The sequence below is a fragment of the Pezoporus occidentalis genome, unplaced genomic scaffold (genome assembly GCF_034315485.1).
Source record: "Pezoporus occidentalis ecotype Australia unplaced genomic scaffold, CSIRO_AGI_Poc_V1 ctg4, whole genome shotgun sequence".
Lineage (NCBI taxonomy): Eukaryota > Metazoa > Chordata > Aves > Psittaciformes > Psittacidae > Pezoporus > Pezoporus occidentalis.
The window spans coordinates 4,851,490-4,872,396 of NW_026915724.1; the positions used below are offsets into that span (position 1 = coordinate 4,851,490).

Genomic DNA, 20,907 nt, shown 5'->3' on the forward strand with positions numbered 1-20,907 from the left:
GTACTTAGCGATGGTTTATTAGTCAGACAGGACATTTCTGAGCTTGTGATTTCACAATGTGGTTGGGAAGGTGGCATTTGGAAGAATATTTGAATGGATTTGTAAATCAAACAAGATTTGTAGAGTCATGGATATTTTGGGAAGTTATCCCATTGTGAGAAGTGGCTTCTGAGATGCTCACTGTCATAATCATAGCCACTCTTCCAGCTTGGAATGCCTGGTTTAGAGCTGAGAATTACAAGCAGGCACAGAGCTTCTCATAAGTGAACAGGTGTGTCTGTACTGCTGAAAATTTGGGCTTTTGAAAAGATGAAATGGTGACATCAATGTCGAATTAATAGAATTAGCTGTTAGGAAACATATGATTTTATTATCTCATGTTTCCTCCAGCTTTCTTAATGGACTTTTCCAACATTTTTTTAAAGGATGAAGTTTTAGAAATGTTTATTCATTTTTATCATCTCTGCTTTTGGGTTCCTAGTTTTAGAATCTCAAATATCACATTTCTGGAACTACCTGTGGATGCATTTGCAAGTGCTCAGCCATAGGACTTGAAATAAGTTATCCCTAACTGTGGGCACTCACAGTCTATAGATACTTAAACAATTTCATCATTACTCTCTCTGTCCATGAGGTTCTCTATCTGTTCAGTATGAACAATAGTGACACATGTCATGGCACATGTGTATGTGCTTAATCCCTTAGTGTTTGCTTACTTTCCTTACTGTGATATGATCATACAGAAATTGGATGCTGTTGCAAAGTGCGGGCTTTTTTTGAGGTGAAGTTAGTAGGGCTTTGGGTTGCTTTTTTTAACTACAGTTGGGGTCTGCATGAAAAACAAAAGATAACAGAGTGTAATTTGCAGAAACACTTGTCCGAGACGTTAATAGAAAGCATAATGCAGGATATACGTGATGCACCAAAAGAACTGTAGCATCAATGTGACATACTGTTGGTTTTGGTTTTCTGCTGGAAAGGAATAAAGAACTATCCTACTTAACTTTTATTTTTTGTAGTTTCTGCTCTGCTGGGCTACAGCTTTTAAGTTTGTGTTTGATAGGAACTGTTCTAATCTACAGTATTCGTGTCTCACTGTTAGATACCATTAACTTAGATTTACTTTTCAGACTTTTGCCAATTACCTCTGGATGGCAGTAGATGTAGTTACAAGATGATTCAACCAATTCGTAAGCCTGCTGTGAGGATCATTATGAAGAACACTTTTATCAGGAAAACCCAAAGTGCTGGTAATTTTGGCAAATAGTAGAAAGTGCCCTTAAAATACCCATACTGTCACCAGCTCATTCCTTTCCACTGACTTTGTTCAGTACACTTTGAAGTAAAAATCTGTGTTGTAGAATTTCTTCCTGTAAGAGAGAAGTTGTTTGCTCACTGAAGCTAAATTTAGTACAACAGTTTGTGGACCAAACTCTTCTTCCTGATACATTTTTTACCCCTGTAAAGTGTATTTAATGTATTTCAGTGTGTATCTTATTTCCTGGGGCTTGTAACTGCTTTTGCAGTCCAAATAATAAAGCACAGGAGTGAAAATGTGTCTAAACAAAGACTTTTTCCTATTCATTAGTCCATATCATGTGAAAAAACTGTCTGTAAGGAATAAAAGAAAATTTCAAAGACCTGAGCCACCATCTTCTATAAAATACCAGGATTTACTTCAGCAGTATAGAAAAAAATATGCCTAGGTAGTCATGGCTTTTACTATTACAAGAGTTAAATCACTCATTAAAGATAATGGGTCATTCCTACTTGTGGTTTCACCAATGTAAGGCCTTAATAGAAATACACAAAGGGGCATGCTTAATTCTAAGCAAGATCTATTGATGTTGATGATATTACCTGTGCTCATGCTTAAAAACATTTCTGGGTTGTAAATGAGCAGGATTAGATTTCCTGTCATAAGATTTAATGTGATTTTAGCAGAATGCTAAAAACCCCATGAAGATGGAACTCAGAAAGCTGTAACTCTAGCTCCAAAACTAAGACTGGGTAGTTGGAAATGCAGTTATGAGTGGATACTAAGCAGAACCTGATTTTTAGTTCAGAAGCCAGAACATAGATAGCTGGCAAGATAGCAAGGAGATTCGGATGACTGCAGGCATTATGGAAAGTGATTGGTAGACCATAATCTATTTTGATCAGTTGACTGGCTGTGCCCATGTGGTTTCATTGAGCAGATTTTGGGTAAACAAAAGTAAGCTAAGCTAATTTGCGGCCTTCCCAAGTGCTTGATTCCTATCTTGCTATGCATTAGGGAATCAGGCTGTGATGTGGTTTGCTTTTTTATGAGCTTTACAGTGACCTAATTTATTTTTTTAAAGAAAGTTTTCTTGTAGTGTGGTCTTAATATTAGAAATACCAGCAATGATGTGCTTGGTTTTATTAGGTGTTTTTAAGGACAATTTAAAGAACAGAGTGAGAACTTCATCAGACAGTGATGGGAAGAACAGCAGCATAGTAATGTGTTCTTTTTCCAGGGTCATTCCTTCTCATCACCTGTCTACAGTAGACCTACTTTTTGACATAAGATTACTTCTACAGGTTAAAAAAAAAAGACCAATGAACATATTTTTGCAACGAGAAGAACAAAACCTGTTCCTCTGTTCTTGGGTTGGTCCATGGTTGGAAATGTCTCTGACACTGGGAGGGAGATGGAACATGCAAGTCTTCATCGATGACACAAAGGATGTGCCATAGTCACTATGGAGTTTTACTGGTAGAAGGACACAAATCAGATTCAAATGTGAATTTGAGAGTAACATTAATCTCTGTATGTCTGCTGACAATGACTGTGCCAGCTCCTATATTCTAATGCCTTCATTAGTCAATTTTCTAACCGTGGCCTTAGAAAAAGCTTCCTGGGACATGTTTTCAATAGGAAAATCAGCCTTTTATGTACATGTGCAAATACTGCATACACATGGCTAAGCCTGTCAGATAGCAACATTCATGTGTGCATGTGAGATCTGAATGTTGATTTTTATTAAAGGAAGAGGGATGAAACTCGATCTCAAAGCAAGACAGTGCAGTGCATTTAGGACAATCATTCTTCAGTGGCTTATCAGGGAAACTTTCAACCTGAGGCTAGGCATAGATCAAAGCATCATTTCATACATGTGCCACAACCATTTCATGCACCACAACTGCCTGAATCTTCTCCCAGCCCTTCCTGTGTGACAGTGATTGAAGTGCTGCTTGCCAGAGGTGTTTTCAAAACCTCAGCACTACATGACAGTTGGCAAGGAAAGAGGACCCCAGACCCTGTTTGTAACCTTTTATCCTCCACATTTCCATTTATCAGCAAGGCTGATAAATCAGGAGGGAATTTTGTCCTCAATGTGTTTTCAGAGTAGTGTGTTCTTAAAGCTACCTTTCACACCAGCGTGATGAAATACACGTTGAAGGCGGTGTGATGAGGAGTGGAGACCGTGCATGCAGGTTCTTCCATGAAGCAGCAAAATTGTTTGTGTGTGCAACTCTGCCTCCCACAAGCTACTTTGATAATGTACACTGTAGGTGTCCAAGTAAAAGGTACTAAGTGCTGCGCTTCAAATTTGATGTTTCAATTACATTGCTTGTAGTCACTTCAAGGTCTTGCTAATATGTCTTCCGCTGATGGTTATCAATGAAAGGGAAAAAAATCTCTTGGTTTAGATCTTTCTGTACCCAGGAATATGGCACTTTATAGGTTCAATCCAAGATATTAGGAATGTTTTCAACCACATGTAACCACAGGTGATTCATGTAAGGCAAATATCTTCTGTAAGCTTCTATGAACTTCTACCTATGGTGTATGTTGTGGTTTGGTGTAAATTAGGTGAATTTCTGATAAATATATTTAATTTTGAATGTCATACAGATTAAAGCTGTGCCTCTATGTTGTTACCCAGTGAAATCAGATTTGGTTAAAATAGTTCTTGCACTGAAAAATAAGTCCTATAAATTAACACAATCAATTCACAGGTTTTAGAGCATGCTCACAAGGTAGCTGAATCAGCATAGTTGAGGGAGGTAGCTTCTGGGGTGGGGTGGGAGTGTGAAAGTGTGCCTAGGCATTCGAGAGAGAATATCAGTCTCTCAAACTGGCTTTGTCACTGAGGGAATCAGCCACAGCTTGACTCACAAGCAGGGATGGCTTCCCTTGGAGGAGAAATCATGGTTCATGCCTACAGCAGCCTACCTCTTCTGGAAGAAGTCTGTCTTGTGAAGATGGCATAACTGTTTATGTAGCAGCAGAGATCTCCCATGACTCCTCCTGTAGCAACCAGATCTTGTAGCTTGGTTCATTAAAGGAAACTGGAAGCAGTTCAGTGTTACCTTATGATAATACACTATAAACTAAACCAGTGGCTAAACAGGTTGCTCAGCAAAGAGCAATTCCTGCAAAGAGTTTGGGAGCATCTCAGAGGGGTCGGGGGATAACTGGGAACAGGAATGATGTTGGCCATCACAAGATAACCTCCCTGCTGATGATGAATCTGAGCCCTCAGAGCTGAGACAGGAAATCCCTGTCCTAATCTGCAGTCAGAGCTCTTGAGTCCTCAGAGAGGATGAGATTCTCTGAGCTGTTCAGAGCCTCCCTCATGCCACCACAAAAACAAATCAGCTGTTCTGCACATTGCATCCTTATTCCTCTAGTTTTCTGCAGTGTGCCTCTGTTCAGCAGCTTCTGCCCTACAGGGAAAGGGGCAAACCTGCAAAATGGGGTAGAATCTCAGTTTCCAGACTCCTTCTACAGGCACTGTGGGAGCTGCTCAAGTCTGTAATTTTCCTCAGTTACTAAGGAAATTCTAAGGAAGGGGGAGGGCAGTTCTGTGTGTAGCAGTAGTTAGAAGTAATAAAATGAAGAGAAATAAGTATTTTTCACATAGTAAGTGAAAAGGAGAAAAGTTTTGCTTCTTTAGCCAGGGGTAAATGAATCTGCAATAATGTTAACGCTTGGTTTAAAGCCTGCAGATGTCTCACACAGCTCATGTTCTGTCTTTGCTGCTGGGACTACCTGTTAGCATGAGGTGCTGTATGGAAATAGGAGTGTGTGTGCTGGGCTGCACTGTTGCTCCTTTCTTCCTAGTATTTACAAGGTATTTACTAGTATTTGCACTCAAGATCTCCAAATATCCCCAATTCTGACAAAGACATCTTCCTTTTCTCTTGAAGATGATCCTGCACCTGTCTCCTCTCTGGGCTTCCCAGTGCTTTCCTGACTTCTTGCAGACCCATCTGGAGTGCCTTGGAGGTGCTCCAAGTAACCTGTCACCTGGATCCTTGTTTTGCTCTCATCCCTTCTGTCATTTATCCTTCACTGCATTAATAAGCAGACCTTAAAGGCCTGTTATTTCTGCTGTGTTTACTTATTTGCTCTTGTATTTGAAGCTATTCTTAGTCTATACCATGATCATGTCAGTATTTCTAATTACTTCTGTGATGCACCAAGCTTGAATTCCTCTGATCTGTGGGGCAACTTTGTTCCAGTCCACAGTGTATCACTGGACTAGTTTGTTGGTGGACCAAACAGCCATCTGCTTTGCCAAGGTGTGTGAGAACGTGTGTTTCTGCTGCAGGTTTACAGATCACTCCTGGGGACCTGGGAGAAGTACCTACTAAATTGCGTGAGTGAGCCAGGCTTAACTTTCTTATGTGAGCCAGGCTTAACTTTCTTATAATGTACTGATAAAAATGGTGTGATATGTTTGAATGGTGTCATAAGTGTGAGAAACAGGTGGTGGTAAGTTTGAGAAATAGTTGGTGGTAAGTTTGAGAAATAGTTGAGTTGTGAATTAAGCTTATGACTTAACCATTATTGATGTTATCGATCAACTAGAGGATCATGGAAAATTCCAGCTGTACGTTTGGTGTGGGCAGTGCTATGTATTGGAAAGCAGTTGCTTTTCACTCACTTGGTAAGACCTTTGCTGGCCTTTGTATCCTACATCAGTGAAAATACAGACATTTACAATTGGAGAGAGTAGAGGGAGGAAGAGGAAAGCTACATGGAAAAATACTTCATAAATGAGTTGTAGAGGATCAGTAGGGAAGAAGGAGAGCAACATCTCTTTAAATGAATGGTTTGAATGACTGCAGCTTTTCCTTCACTCCAATTTACTCAAGCTGTGCAAAACAGCTCTAGATAAAGCATATTCTCATTATGTTTTTTGCTGATTAGAGAAAGCAAAAAAAAACTTTAGGTGGCTTAGGGCTGTACTGAGGATATACACAGGTCTTGGGAGATGCTCTTGTTCAGGCTATGAATTATGATGGAAACATCTGACACTATGCCTGTATCTTCTAAATATACCCTCTAAACTCAAACAGTTTGAACAAAAAGAAAATTAGATGGATACTGTCAAACATCTCCTTTGCTAAAAAGGCTGCTTTTGGACTGGAAATTCCCAGATTTGTGTACACAGTCTCAATGGATTCAGCAGTAGTCTTCAAGGTGGCATGGAATCTTTGTTCTATATATAGGAAAAATGTACTTCTACTGCAGTATTGATTGCTGTCCTTTTCCATGTAAATTATACTAGTTTAAGGTTACATACATATAGGAATAAAATATACTTGTCAATCTGTCTTTCTACCTACGTTCAGCTAAGAATGATTGTTTTGCAAGCTAACCACGCGTGTTTCCCTTTGTTTAGATTTTAATGTTTCAACCCGGGCAGATAAAATTGAGCATGAATTTAAGAACCTTCTGAACTGGAGCTTTGATCCCTTCCTTTTAGAAACCTATCATTTTTTATGCGCAGATTTGCTGAGATGTGATCCGTTAGGACACATGGCTATGATTCTGAATTGATTTCATTATGATATAGAAAATTCAACAGATTGTTGCAAACTTAGTCTTTGCAAAACGCCCAGATGTACATGTCCATGAAATCACTTGAAATACTTTTTGTTCTGCCATCTTTCAGGGTGGAGCATGACAGCAATTTTAAAGGAAAAGTTGCTTTCAGACTATGCTTCTGTCTGAAGATGAATGGGATGATAGAACTTCAGAGTCCAGAAGACACACTTTAGCTGTATATTTTTAGCAAACTGTCACTGTAGCAGCACTAAAAGCATGCCATTACATGACTGTTAGGTAGAGAAGTGCAAAATTTAGCCAGGTTTTCCGTGAGTTGTGGGCAGTGAGCGGGGCTTGGCAAGGTAATGAGAGCTAATGTTAGATGAGAGCTGTTGAGACAAACCAACATATGTTGGCTGCTATCTGGCTTCATCTCTCAGCTTCATTAGCTAAGCTATGTGGGAAAATGCCAGTTGTTTGCAGCCTGATTCAGGAAGGTATTCAAGCACATGAAGAGTCCTGCTGATTTCAGGGTTTGAAGTGAGGTGTGTATTTAACTGCAAGTTTTGGATGAAAAATCCCCCAGTGGCGTATTTCACTGAGCAAAACATCAAAGCCCCTCATTCTTACTGTGGTATCAAAATGAAGGAGCCTATGTGCTGATAGAGCATGGATGGTTGGACGTATATTTTGTTTCAGCATACATATTTTATCGGAAGCACCTCGCAAAGAAACTGTATTTATTCTCAGTGTAAACCCTAAAGCGGAAAAGTGGAAGTCTGCAAATACCTTCTGTGATACTTAATAATGGTTGCATGCAACTTTTAGAGATTCTTAATGAACTTTTTCTCTGCTAACAGAGTCCTTGTGTAACTGCTGGCCATGAGCACCATGTTATAAGAACTGACAAATGAAATGCCAAATAATACGTTAATTACCTCTTGTTGGAATGTGTCATTGTGACCTTTTTCTGTGTGGCACAAACCATTTATTTTTTGCAGTGTCTAAGATAAGTTATTTAAATGCATTATGAAATCTATGCAGGGCCTATTCCTGAAAGCTTTTGTGAACCAAATATTCTCATTGCTGCAGTACAGGTTTACAGCCTAATCCTTGACAGGTGTGACTTGGCCTTGGGTTACATCAGCTCTGCCAGCTATCCAAGCCTAGTTTTGTGCACAGACTGTCAGTGGGACTAATTGAAGGGACACATCTTTACAGAATCAGGCTGAAGAGTTGCTCTGTGGTGTTTGTTTCTGAGGATACAGTTAGGACACAGTTAGTTAGGCGAATATTTGCAAGATACACTTAGGTGTCCTCAAAGAACACAATTAGGCCAAGCTGTTGAAAGCAGTATGTGAGGGGAAAAAAAGTCTTGCAGATACTAAAACAATTATTAACGTCCTTGTAACTTGCATTATATCCACGTGGGCACTGTGAATGAGCCCTCAGCAAGACAGCCTCTCCCACAGTTCCCTACAGTTCCCTGGGATCTTTAAAAGTATCCTCAAGAGAACATGTTCGTGTTTGTGGGCTGAAAGAATTGAGTCAGGGATTCAAAAATGACACACTTGCAGCGTGGCAAATGGGTAGGACCTCCAGAAATTACAGTGATGATAGTTTTGCTTTTAAGCCATCCTTGTCTGTTGCTGGTTCTCCAGTCTTTTTATTCTTGTTGCTGTCCCCCTGAAAGCTTTCAAATATGCCTACATCTTTCTTAGGCACTGATACGCCAAATGAAAGTCAGTAACGTACTTCCCAGGTCTTGCCAATGGCCTCCCTTTTAGTACCTCAAATTGTAGAATCATAGAATAGTTAGGGTTGGAAAGGACCTTAAGATCATCTAGTTCCAACCCCCCACCAAGACTAAGACTGGCTAATTTTTTTATTTCATCATCACACACTTGATTCATATTTGGCTTGTGAGGCAGTATAACAATGTTTTGTGCACAAGTGCTGCCTAATGAGAGGTTCCCCCTTATAGACTGCAATACAGTACACAGTATACCATAGTACAGTACACAGTCCGTACTAAATTGAGAACAGTAAGCTGAGCATCTCAATAACATATTAACTCTTTGCAGTCCTGACCTGTGTGAGATGACTAAGGCCTCACAACCAGCATTAAGTTTTCTGATTTCATACTTGCATGTAGTGTCAGAAAAATATTGAACATGTAGAGAAAGTAAAGAGCAAAATATCAAACAGAGCAGGTGAAGCCATCGGAATCCTTCACTGAGAAGTGAAACTGGCAGGGAATTGGAAGAAATGACTGCAAAGCCTCAGAATTTTCTAGAGTGCTGCCTAGAAATGGCAGGGTGAGCAGTCCCTTAGTCTTCCAGAAACAGCAAGTCCCATGGTACTGGTGGTACTGATCAGTAACACTTTCTTGTGGAAACATGAAGTAGACCACAAACTTCTTAACAAAGACATCTAGAAATGTCAAGAATGCTTCAATTGACAGCAGAATGTCACTTGGAAAAAGCACATCTTGACACTAAAGCAGATGGCAGATGAGACAATTGAGCATTATGCCACATAGCTGCACAATAAATAAGTGAAGTTATATGAATTTGAACAGCTACCAGCCTAGTTAGTGACTTAAGTTGTTTTCTAACATATCATAAGGTGAAAACAGGATACAGGAAACTCATCTACTAAGAATAGTTGGGGTTGGCAGGACCTAATGAAACACTGTCCTCTGCTGCTTATAAATTCAGAAGTGATACTCAATCTACTTTTCAAGAAGAAAGCCTAAACTGTTAGAGTTTTAAAAAGGGCGCATGAACAAAATCCTATCTATTCTAACTCTACAAAATGTGCAGCCATTTATATATGGAATATTGCTGCTCATCCCCTCTAATTAAGATCTTCCTTACTCTGTTTTGCTATTCATTATTTCTGGTGGATTTAAAAGGATTTACTTGTTATGCACTTCGGGAATGAAATGGGAACTGGGATCTTGAAACAGGAGTGAAAATTTATGTGTGATGGCCTGATTCTCATGTAGTCAGACATCCCTTTGCACTTCTCTGTGTAACAGAATTGTGAAGCAAATGAGAATGTAATCTATATAGCCAATGAGATACAAAATAGATTTTGTATCAAAAAGCATCAAGGCTGAAAATGGCTTTGCTCCTTAGGACGTGAGCATAAATGAATTAATTTCTTCTCACATATGCACTGTTATAAATGAGCCAGAATTCAACTGGAGGCAGTTAGAATTAGAAATTAGTGTATTTACATACTCAGAAACTTAGTGTGAAAAGAAAATGAGATCCACCTAGTTCCTCATTCATTTCCAGGTTTCTTCCTATTAGTTACCTTTATTTTAGAAAATACTTTGTAAAGCATGGTTAGTCTTTATAGAATACTAAAATCTCTCTGATTTTATTAAAAACTACCTTGAGTTTCATTTGCACAATAATTCATTTATTGTGAAGAATTATTGAGAAGTGTTTGACAGTGAAGATCTCTAAATACTTAAAATTCAAGTGCTGCAGAGGGTCTCATCCCATTAGAAAGCAATCAACCATCTTGAGACAGGTTAATAAAAGCATCTTAAACTCATCATCAAAAGGCACTCTTGACCTCCATTGTCAGGCACAGGACTCCTAATGATTCATTGATCACATTTTCTCTGTTCCAGAAAAGTATCATGAGCCTAAAGGTTTCAAGATATCTAACATAAGAGATTTTTGTTTCCTGCCTCACAACTACATTTGACAGATGACCTTTAGTCTTTCTTTCACATTAGTGAGATATTTAACAAAGATAATGCAGATACATTTTTCACAATTATCTGATGCACATGCTCACAGAATCCTCTATTTGGTAACACACAGTAAACAGATAAAGAGTCTTGCTTCTGTAAATGCCTTCATTATATATAAGTGCCCTGCTTTCTGCTTTCCTCTTCCAGTACCATCACAAGGTTTAAAAGCCTCTGAATGATTCTGTGATTCTATGAATGCATAGTTAACCTGATGCTGTTTCAGAGGGAGATTGGTGCAGGTGTAGGTACACAGGAGGTTTTCAGGAGGGATGTGTAGTCTGTTTACATCCCTTCCATCCAGTGTGCCAACAACTGCACTTGCATTTTCAAAGTACCAAGAGGTCCCATGTACTCAGTGTTTGGGTTTATACCTCTGCTGTTCTGCAGTTCAAGGGGCAGACTGTGGCTCTCCTTTCCATCCTGAGCTCACCTGAATTTTCCTGGCATGGGTACAGATAACAGGGGATCCGGGACATTGAGGACATTCGCAGCCAAATGTTCACCCAGGGTCCTGGGTAGATTTGCACAGTCTGTGCAGAAATGCTTGCTGTCTGTGCCAGAGCTAGCAGCTGAAGGTGACTCAAGTGTGCCTGGAAGAACTGCAATCACACCTCTGGATCATGGAAATATTCCAATTTTCAGTGCTTCTTCAGCCCTGGCAAGTGCCTCCTGCCTAATTCAGGTCAGAGGTGTGGAGAGCACAAAAGTGTTGGAAGAGCTGTGTCACCCCAGAGCTCCCCACTGGTATGTCAGAGGTCCTCACTGCACATCCCCACTCTGGTTTGCAGGTAAAACCTGAAGTTATTCCACTGAAGTCAACAAGTTTGAGAAATGTGGCCTTTTCTGTCTGAAGAATGTTTTCTGCTGGATAGAAGGGGGCAAGGGAAGTTGTCCTGTTGGGGTGAGCCGGCACCCCTGAGCTCTGCAGGTGAGAACTGGGAGGGAAGAGAGAAGTAGGCAGGGAGCGTCACAGAACAGCTGGCAGAACACAGTGAGCTCAAGGTCATTTGGCTGTTGGCCCAAATCCGTCCAAAAATACTGAAAGCCAGCAATTAGTCAGGCTGGCAGCCCAGAAAAGAGGAAAGTAGCTGAGCCATGCCATTGTTCAGCAAGGGTCTGCATATTCTGCTAGCACCCTCTGGAAGGCCACCACGGACATAAACTGGGATCATCACCGTTCATGGCCTAACTCATCAGCGTGAATTGAAATCAGCATCATTTTACTTGAATACCTGCCTGAAAACATATTCAAAAGTAAATTCTTGGATGGATCATGAATTCCTAGTAACTTTTCAACTTCTCTTGGGAAGAAGAGGTGGATGACTAAAAATAGCAATGCTTTGATGCAAGATGCCTGTTAAAAGCAGGAAGTACAAGCTCTGGACAGAAGCTTTTCGCGGCACTGAGGCTCATACAAGGTTCAATCAATTCTGAGACAGCTGAAACTTTCTTCCCCTCTCTATTAATAAACACAAATGTGTGGAAAATTACCCTAATCTTCTTCCAAAAAGGATGTGCCTCCAGAATCACTTCCAGAACCAGGGACCTCAGAATTCTGCTGCCATATTTAGAGGCGATAAAAACAGTCCTTGAATTTCTGACCGAAATCCAAATATAGTCTATTTCTTTCTGCCAACTGAAAATGTACCTTTTTATTTCATTCAGTTTTGTTTAAATTGAACTTTGTTCCAAACTTTTCATTCTATAAATGTCTCTTTCACTATAATTATTTAAATAAAGTGGGAAAGTGCCCAATTTAGTGAACTGAATTAGTATGCTGCTTAATGTGCCTGCTATTGTCATTCTACTAGGGCTTGTGCTCTGTTTCTATTAAGGCTTCTCCCTGATTTCAGCAAGATTTACACAGGAGCTGAACCCAGCCTGTGGAGGGCAGATTACCACAGGCAGTTGTATTTGGCAAATTTGAAGTAGACATAGTAGCTGTTTCTACGTTATTTATCAAAGTCTTCACAGTAGGGGGAATACACTGATTGCTACTTGTCCAGACATTGGCTTTATGGCTAGAAACTGACTGTGCATGTCAGTGATACCCTGGGACATCTTAGTCTACCTGTCTTGTGTATTGTGTGCCAGGTCCTGGTTTCCCAAGCATTCAGCTGATCTCCAGCTTGGCAGTATGTCAGCTTTTGTCTGATGAGCACCTGTCTTTGAGAAGTGGGAAACACAGAGCTCAGAGTATGTCAAGAAGCAGATGAGACCATGCAGGAGTCTGGGGGACATTACTGTGGTATTAACCTCAACTAAGTAGGTGTCTACACTATAGGTGTCCATACACAGCTGGTTGTTTAGGCTCCTTTTAGAGTCAGTGGAGAGAAACAAGAAACACTAGATATTCTGGATATCTCCTTTGAGACAAGGCAAAGCTTCCCCTAGAAGTGCCTTTATCTCTCAAGTAAACTTAGTCGCAATTTGAGTAACTCAAGTATAGCCCTTATGTAGGTGTCACAGGTAGGTGAGAGGATCCTCTCTTTCTTGTGTGGGACCTTGACAGGTAGAGACCATTCCAGGTATTACATATATATTCCTTATCCAGAATCTTTTTTCCTTCTTGTTTCCTTCTTTTTATCTCCTCTGAAGAGTTATTTTTTTTCCTCCTCCACTCTTTTTTCCTGTTTCTTTTCTTCTGTTGCTTACATTTTTAGTCATAGTCTGTTTTTCTTCTGCACTTGGGTGCTTTGAGATGATGATGAAGCTATAAATGGGTGTAGTAATCAAAATTCTTAAGGAATTCCTTGAAAATCTTTACTAATTTCTTGAGGGCTAAAGGTGGAAAGCAGGCCAGTCAACTGGCCAGACTTATTTGACTGGCCTTGCTAAACGCTCTCTTCTTGCCCCAACTATGTCTCACCTACTTTCAATTCTTTGACCTGAGATACCAGATGCAGCTGGTCATCCAACCTGTAATGTCAAGAAGTGGTTGTGCACGGCAGTGAGACTGGTGTTATCCAGTGGATCCTGTGCCCAGAGATCTTACTCCAGGCAATCTTCTGTGCTACTTGGTAGCCTCTCATGGCAGCTGCATGTATTTCATCCAGCGCCAGGAGACTCATGCGCTGGGACATTCACGGCGCAGTGATAATACAGATAACTTCTTTAGGGGCTGTGTGTTACCAAAAGAGGGTTGTGGTGCCATTTTCTTCCCCTGCCTCCGTGGCTGTGGAACCCTGCCACTCCCATGTGCCACTGGCACTTGCCTGACCTCAGGTGAGTCAGTTGAGGGATGGACCGGCAGAAAATCGCACTAGAAATGAACCAGTTTTCTTGTGAGAGAAAGAAGAGAGGTGGCAATTTCTATTCTTTGTTCTCTTTGAAACTACAGGCTTTCAGGTACAGCAGCCTATGCTCTGGGTACAGTATAAAAGCAGTAGATAACGTCTTTAAAATGTCTGTGAAGAGGTAGTCAACAGTGTGATCCAGTCCAGCTCCCTCAGAAATTTCCTGTTGGCTTCAGTGACTCTGGATTTAAAGCTGTTTACTTGCTGCTCTGTTTCTATAGTGCTGTCAATATTCTCTTGCTTATTCTGCATGGTCAAAGACAAAGATACTGTAAATATTTCAGTATAACATTAAAACCAGGGTGCTCCTTGCACTAGAAAGCACTTATACAGCTATGCTTTATGTATTTCTATTACACCAGGATGCACCCTGCTCCCCACGCATGCTACCAAATTCAGGAGTGATTCCCAAAACACCTGTAGGTCAGCTCTGTGGATCCATCCATCAAAGGAATGGGGAGGGAGTAAAAGTCTCCAATATCTTTTGCTCTGTATTCCTGCAGACTTTGAGGGAGAAACTCAGTATGGCCTCCCTGAGGGCTTTGGATGTCCCGACCTGCATGAAGGGGAAGCCAGATTGTGTCACTGTCCTTGTAGCTGTAGCCAGGTCCTGTTAGGCGAGAAGGGGTGACTAGTTTAAGGTATTTGGCCAAAGCCCCTTCACTTGTCCCCAGGAGACCTGATCCTGCCTGATGGCTGAGGCACAGCATTCCCAGCTCACTGTTGCAGTTGCTTCTCATTAGAGAATTCACCGGATTACTTGTTGGAAACGAGCTAGGAGTGTAATCCCAGTGAATTTGTTCAGAAATGCAAATCAATATTCACAGCAGGTTTGTTGTTTCTTTGGGGGGGGGGGGGGGTAGTGACATTTGTTCAACTGTATTCCTTACACTTGAGCTATAAAAAGAAGCAAATTAAGGCTCAGTGTGAAGCTACATAACATAAAATCGAAAAGTGACAGCAGAAATGTTTCGGTATCCACCCACCACTGTCACAAAGGAATGAAGAATAGTGTCTTGCTTGTTCCAGAAAGACTATCATAGTGATACAGCCTAACAAGCCATAAAGTCCAGTCCTCCTTACAGCCCTTTACAGTTTTGCAAGTGCTTGTGCTTATGTGCAGCTGTGAGCCAGTCTGCTGGTGATTCATGTGATACTGGAGCTGGGCATGCAGGGGTGTACAGCATCCTCCACCTGGACAGTCTGTCCTGGACTCAGTTCCATTTCTGGAGTATTTGGGATTTTTCATTGCTTGCTATTATAAAATCAGTTTCCATATGATCAATATTTTTTGTCAATCAGTTATTTTTCCTAGCTCTAACCATGTGATACCTCTCAGAAAAGAGAGATATCTCATTTCATGAAACTGAAATGCCAATCCGTGTCATTTTTACAAGTAAGTCTTGTTTCATTAGCATAGGGAAATGACCTATCCCAAAGTCTTTGGAAGTAAGTTGATTATTCACGCACACAAAGCCATTTGTCTTCATTTCCTATACCAAAACCAGAGGACGATGTTACTGTCTACCAATTACTGCCTTGTATTGCTCTCTGCCTCTCAGGTGGGTTTCAAGTCAATATTTTAACTGTTCTAGTTTAGAAATGGTCCCAGCAGTAGTTACAGTTGCTATGTGACACATTCTAGTCCACCCTTGCTATTCCTTAAGGGTCAACCTAGTGGACACTGAAGGCAACTGGAAGTCACTGCAGTTTGCTTTACATCAGGTTAAGTCCTTGGCTGCACCTGAATTGCTGCAGCTATAGCTTGCTTGTGTTCCTCCCAATACAGAAAGACCTTTAGAAGCTGTATGGAAAAACATAAAAGAAGCAAAGATTGTCTTCTGTAGGAGCAGATGTTTTTGTAGGTATGAACCAAATGGTGAGAATTTGCACCCAAGCAGATATTGCTTGTCTGGAAACGCCTGTCAGAGATTTGGTCTAGTCAGGAGCAACCTGAAATGTGTAGTGCTGCTTTGCTTGCACAGCTGACTGTTCAAACACATCTCAGGCTGCTGATAAAGTTCTGCAGTTTCTTGCCGCATTGACCAAAAAAGTAGAGCTGAGTTGGAGTTCTTCTAAATTAATAACTTGCTAAAACAAAAGTTAATGAAGTTCATAACAATTGAATCCCTCCTTTTTTGAGTATAGCTGCTTTCATATTTGGGATATCCTGTCTTGAGAGCCTCTTCTGTGAGAAAACAAAAGATCTATATACGCATATAATTTTTTTCATAATATTAAAACAAATTAGCCATTTTTAATTATTATAATAATTTTGCATTAGATGATTTTTTCTTTTTTTTTTCACAGTCATGAGAAAAATCATCCTGGGATGGAATTCTAGAAAAACAATCAAAAGCTGGTAAGTCAAATGCTCTGTTACTGCACCAGACAGAGGGGAAGTAGTAGAAGGAGAAGCCTCTGATGGTGCCATTCATTAAAGGAAAAGTAACTCAAAACCTCACAACATAGCAAATTAACTGTTAGGTACATCTGACTTGATGATTGTATCTGTACTGTGGTCTGGGCCAAAAAAACCCACCACACTGTGGGTGTCCTCCTGTGATTACTTCTGAAGCACTTCAGTACTGTCGCATCCCCCTGGCTTTGCTGTTTTCATTACTCCTGACAGAACGTTTGGGTAAATGCAAGAAGAGAGAGGGATAGTATAGCAGTTTGACAGCTCTAATTATGAATATTTAAGAGCTGCTTAAATGCGCTCTCTTTTATCACCTAATTTCCTATCAATGACAGCACTGGAAGCACTTGTCTCATTTTTCAAATCAAAGCTTCCTCAAGCAAAATGCTTGGAGACTGAACAGCTTATGCATTCTATTAATCACAGAGGGTGGGAAAAGATCCATCAAGTGCTTCAGATACTTTGAGAGTGCTCCATCCTTGTAGAGCTTTCACTTCCCATTTCTCACAGATGAGTGCATTTGCCTCCTGTGAATGATCTTTGTGATTCTTCCAGAATGGTTTCAGATCTATCTTGCTTCAACAGTACGTCAAATGATGCCTGAATATTTATAAAAAGAGTAAATTCTAATTGGGGTTAGTCATAGATAAGAGGACAGAGTAGTCATATGTTGTTTTGTTAAAGGAGGATAGTTCTCATTCTGCCTTGAGTGGGTCAAGTTTCATTGAAGAAGTGTTACAGTTTATGTGGAAAAGAGTAACTGCTCCAACTTTGAAATTAACTTTCTTGTTTTGAGCCAGAAACAATATTGTTGCCTGATGTTTATTCTGTGATTACTGTTACTTTCTGTACTTAAGATTGACATAAGGTCATGACGGCAAAATGATCCCAATTAGTTTTATTGGAGTTTTGTTCTTTATGCATATACTGAAGAGAAGTGTCTCCTTCTTGCTAGATAACATTAACCAGACTCTTCCCAGCAATTCAATTTAAATTATGCAGGATGAGATTAATTGCTGCAGCTGGAGAAGGGGAATATCTTCAAAGATATGCACACCACACCTGGTAATAGCTAGGCTTGGCCCTGCACCTCCTGGGGGACTTCTGATGGCTGAACAGCATGATAACTTCCCCAACTTTATGAAGGAGTCTGTGACTTCAGGACTTGTTCCCTCCTGTTTTGTTGCTACAACTTGTGAATTTACATTCCATATGTTACTGAAAGATGACATGAAATGAAACCAATCAATACTTCACTGAGCAACATCTTGTGGTATTTCCAGTATTACTAGAGGGGAATATCATTCCTCCTGGTGTCATCAAAATTAGGTAGTTTGATGGTATAGCAAGGAGATCTCCAGACTGGAGATGTGTAGGATTCAGCAGAGTGATGTGTTTCTTTGTTAGAAAAGAACGGAGGAGAAAAAGGTTTAGATAGGGAAGCAGAGTGAAAAAAGTAGCTGAAAAGAAATGGTTTGGAAAATGAAGATCGGGTTCAAAACCCCTTCATGTACATAGACATGGCTGGATAAAAATGTCCGTGAGCTCAGAAATACCTAGTCCCACAACTCCCACTGAAATGAGTAAGATCTGCATCCAGTTACCTAAGAGTGAACCTCTTACCAAAGACACCCACAGCTGAAAATTTTGGAGTTTTGTTTTCAGAAAGTGTTGTTTTACATCCTATATTTAGTCTGCATCTTCATGGGTCTAAACTTAGAAATATTTTGGTCCAGCTGCTGAGCTAGAGGGAGCTACCGAAAAATAAAGCTACAAACCTTTTAAATAGAGTTCTGCTATTGTTTCAAACACTTACACCATTGATTATATTTCTAGTTTTCCAGAAAAATCACATTTTGCCCTCTGACAGATTGTTTTAATTTGCTTCTGATGCACAGTCAGTTTTCATAACACAACAATTTGTTTCTCACCATTTCTCACTGTTTAAGGGAGAATCTGTGTACCATTTTATACTCACATTGCTGTGTGCATTGTTGTTAATACATTCCTTCAGACTGTCTTTAAAAACACCTTGAAACAGAGCTACAGCTTTAATTATGTAAGGCTTTTGTTGGTTTTGTTGAGGGAAGGAAGACCAGCTAACAAAGAAAAACAGGATGCCCTTTGTTGGAAGGACAAACTATGTCCTGAAACAACTCCTGGGATTGTGGATTTCCCACTGAGTGACAGGTGAGACTGGAAAGAGGGCAGGTTGCAGCCAAATACTGAATTTGCCCTCAAAGAGAGGAGACAATCCTAACTGCACTTTATAGATTGACAGAAATTAATAGAGACCCTGTGCATTTGGCTGTGAGGGAGAGTATGCTTTCATTTTTCAGTCAAAATTATTAGATTTTGTTAATTGAAATGATTAGGACCCAAGGCATATTCACTGTGCTGTTCAAGCCAGTGTAAATGAGCTCACCAAATCATGTGCTCTGCACAGAGTTTAAAGTGGGTCAGAAATAAATGGAATCATTGACCTTTTCCAGTAGATTTCCCTAGGGCAAAGCAGAATGTGCCATGTGCCCGAGTAATCTATTTACTTTTTACAAGGTTCTCTTTTCTGCAGAGGTTTTCAGCAGTCTCCAAACTTTGGTGCCTGAGTCCTTTGGTACTCATGAGGCAGCCTTGAAGCACTTGGAATACCCTACTGACACAACGCAACTGGCGCTCCTCCAGACCCCGTGAGTGAAATAAGCACAGGCTCACAGAACAGCTGAGGCTGGAAGGGATATCTGCAAGTCATCTAGTCTGACCCCCAGCTCAAGAAGGTCCGCCCTAGACCACATTGCCCAGGACCATATCCAGCTGGCTTTTTAATATCTTCAACGATGGAGACTCCACAACCTCCCTGGGCAACCTGTGCCAGTGCTTGGTCATCCTTACAGTGAAAAAGTGTTTCCTGATGTTCAGAGGGACCCCCCCCCCCCCGCCGTTTCAGTTTATGCCCATTACCTCTGGTCCTGGCACTGGCACCACTGAAAAGAGCCTGGCTCCGTCCTCATTCTGTCCTCCACCTTTACATCAATCCATGCCAAAAGACTGAGTTGCTGTATTAATCACCTTAACAAACTTCCAGGCTTGATTAGTGGGGTTGTGTGATGCAGGGAGCAGGAAGAACTATTTCAATAGGCTTTTGATGAGTTGATGTATAAAGAAGCAAATGAATTATGTAATTTTTATGAATTTTTCACTGGAATCCATAGTTACTTGTGGTATAAGAACAAGAACAAAGAACTTTGATACCACAACCCTCTGTGCCAATTAATGTTTGTGGTTTATATCAGGCAGCCATTTGATGAAATAAATAATAGCTGATGCAGAAACTGAAGTGCTGATTTCTCCTCTCTCAGATGAGTGCTCTACACATCTGATTAGATGCTCTCATGTATTCTTTCTGTCTACAGTTTCTTTTCTCTGCCTTCAGAGATGGCTCTGGAGGAGTGGTATGTAAGGCTTAGAGTACGTCACTGAGCCCAGGTCTCCAACCTGTTGACTGTTGCTTTGACTAAATTATTGGATTAAAATGAGAAAATTGGTCCTTTTTGCTGCTTTTCTGTGGTCCCTTATGTATTAGAGCACACACAGCTTTACTCCATCAAACATTCAAGTGCTGCAGATAAAACAGAGAGCTTCTACAAAGATCCTGAGAGGGTACAGACAGAAGCTGAGGAGCTAGGAGTTGGTGTTGCCAGGGCTGAGAATACACAGGTGCAGAGTTTTACATTGTAGGTGTACTTGCAGTGTAGCTGTCCTCAGCAAGTCCTTGAACTAGGAACTTGTACTAGGCTGCAGACTTTAATCAGTGTCCCTTGCACAGCCACATATCTAAACACAAAGGGTGGGGGGCATCTCATTGAACTTTAGCTGGTTATTAGATAGCTATCCTCTCTCATCAATCATCTAGGTTCCTCTATACAGAGAGAGGAGCGCACCTTTAAAGAGAGATTTCTCCAATTTACCTAAATGAGCTGAACTGCCTCTGGAGCTGCTTCTCTCTCAGCACTGCTAGGAAAGGGAGTCCAGACAGTTGGCTCAGGCAGGACCCCTGGAGTGGGATTTAGCTGCAGATTACAACTAGGTGTCTACAAGTAGGACTGTCCGTGGTGTGGAATGGTGTCTAAATTCCTGCATACAGTCACTGAAATTCCTAAAATAATCTAATGCACTTACTCAGGGCTGGCAGATAGGCCATAGGAGATATCAGCCCTTCTGAAGCAGCAGCTAGGTGTCAGGAGGGGTACACTAGGACATCCCAAAAGCACAAAATACCTATCTGACAGAGAAATCATTTATTCATTGCAGATAATGAAGCTTGCTTCCAGGGACCTGTGCAAGTCCCTCTGACTCAGTGGGGTGCAGCTCTTCCATCACTTGGGAGCTCTTTTCTCTTGGTCTCTAACAGAGCTGCAGTGCAGGGGTGCCCCTGCATCACAGTGCAGCTCCCTGAGCCTGACCTTGGCTTCTTGATTTGGCTTTCTGGCCTCAGGTCTGCCTTGCCACTACAGACTCATGGGGCTTTCAGCTAATATTGCTCAGCTCTGCTCACACTGATGCTCCAGGACTGTCCAGTGTCAGTGAGGACACAACTTTGCCTGCCCTGCTGCCA

The 20,907-nt window shown here is 40.9% G+C and overlaps 1 long non-coding RNA gene across 1 annotated transcript; it reads left to right on the top strand.

Annotated features, from left to right (window-relative positions):
- The first annotated feature begins 7,268 nt into the window (after nt 1–7,268).
- LOC134171238 (uncharacterized) lies at nt 7,269–19,624 on the top strand. The gene is made up of 4 exons (XR_009967553.1): nt 7,269–7,350; nt 11,369–11,508; nt 16,187–16,238; nt 18,868–19,624. It is a non-coding gene; the product is annotated as an uncharacterized LOC134171238 (long non-coding RNA).
- Nucleotides 19,625–20,907: the final 1,283 nt, after the last annotated feature.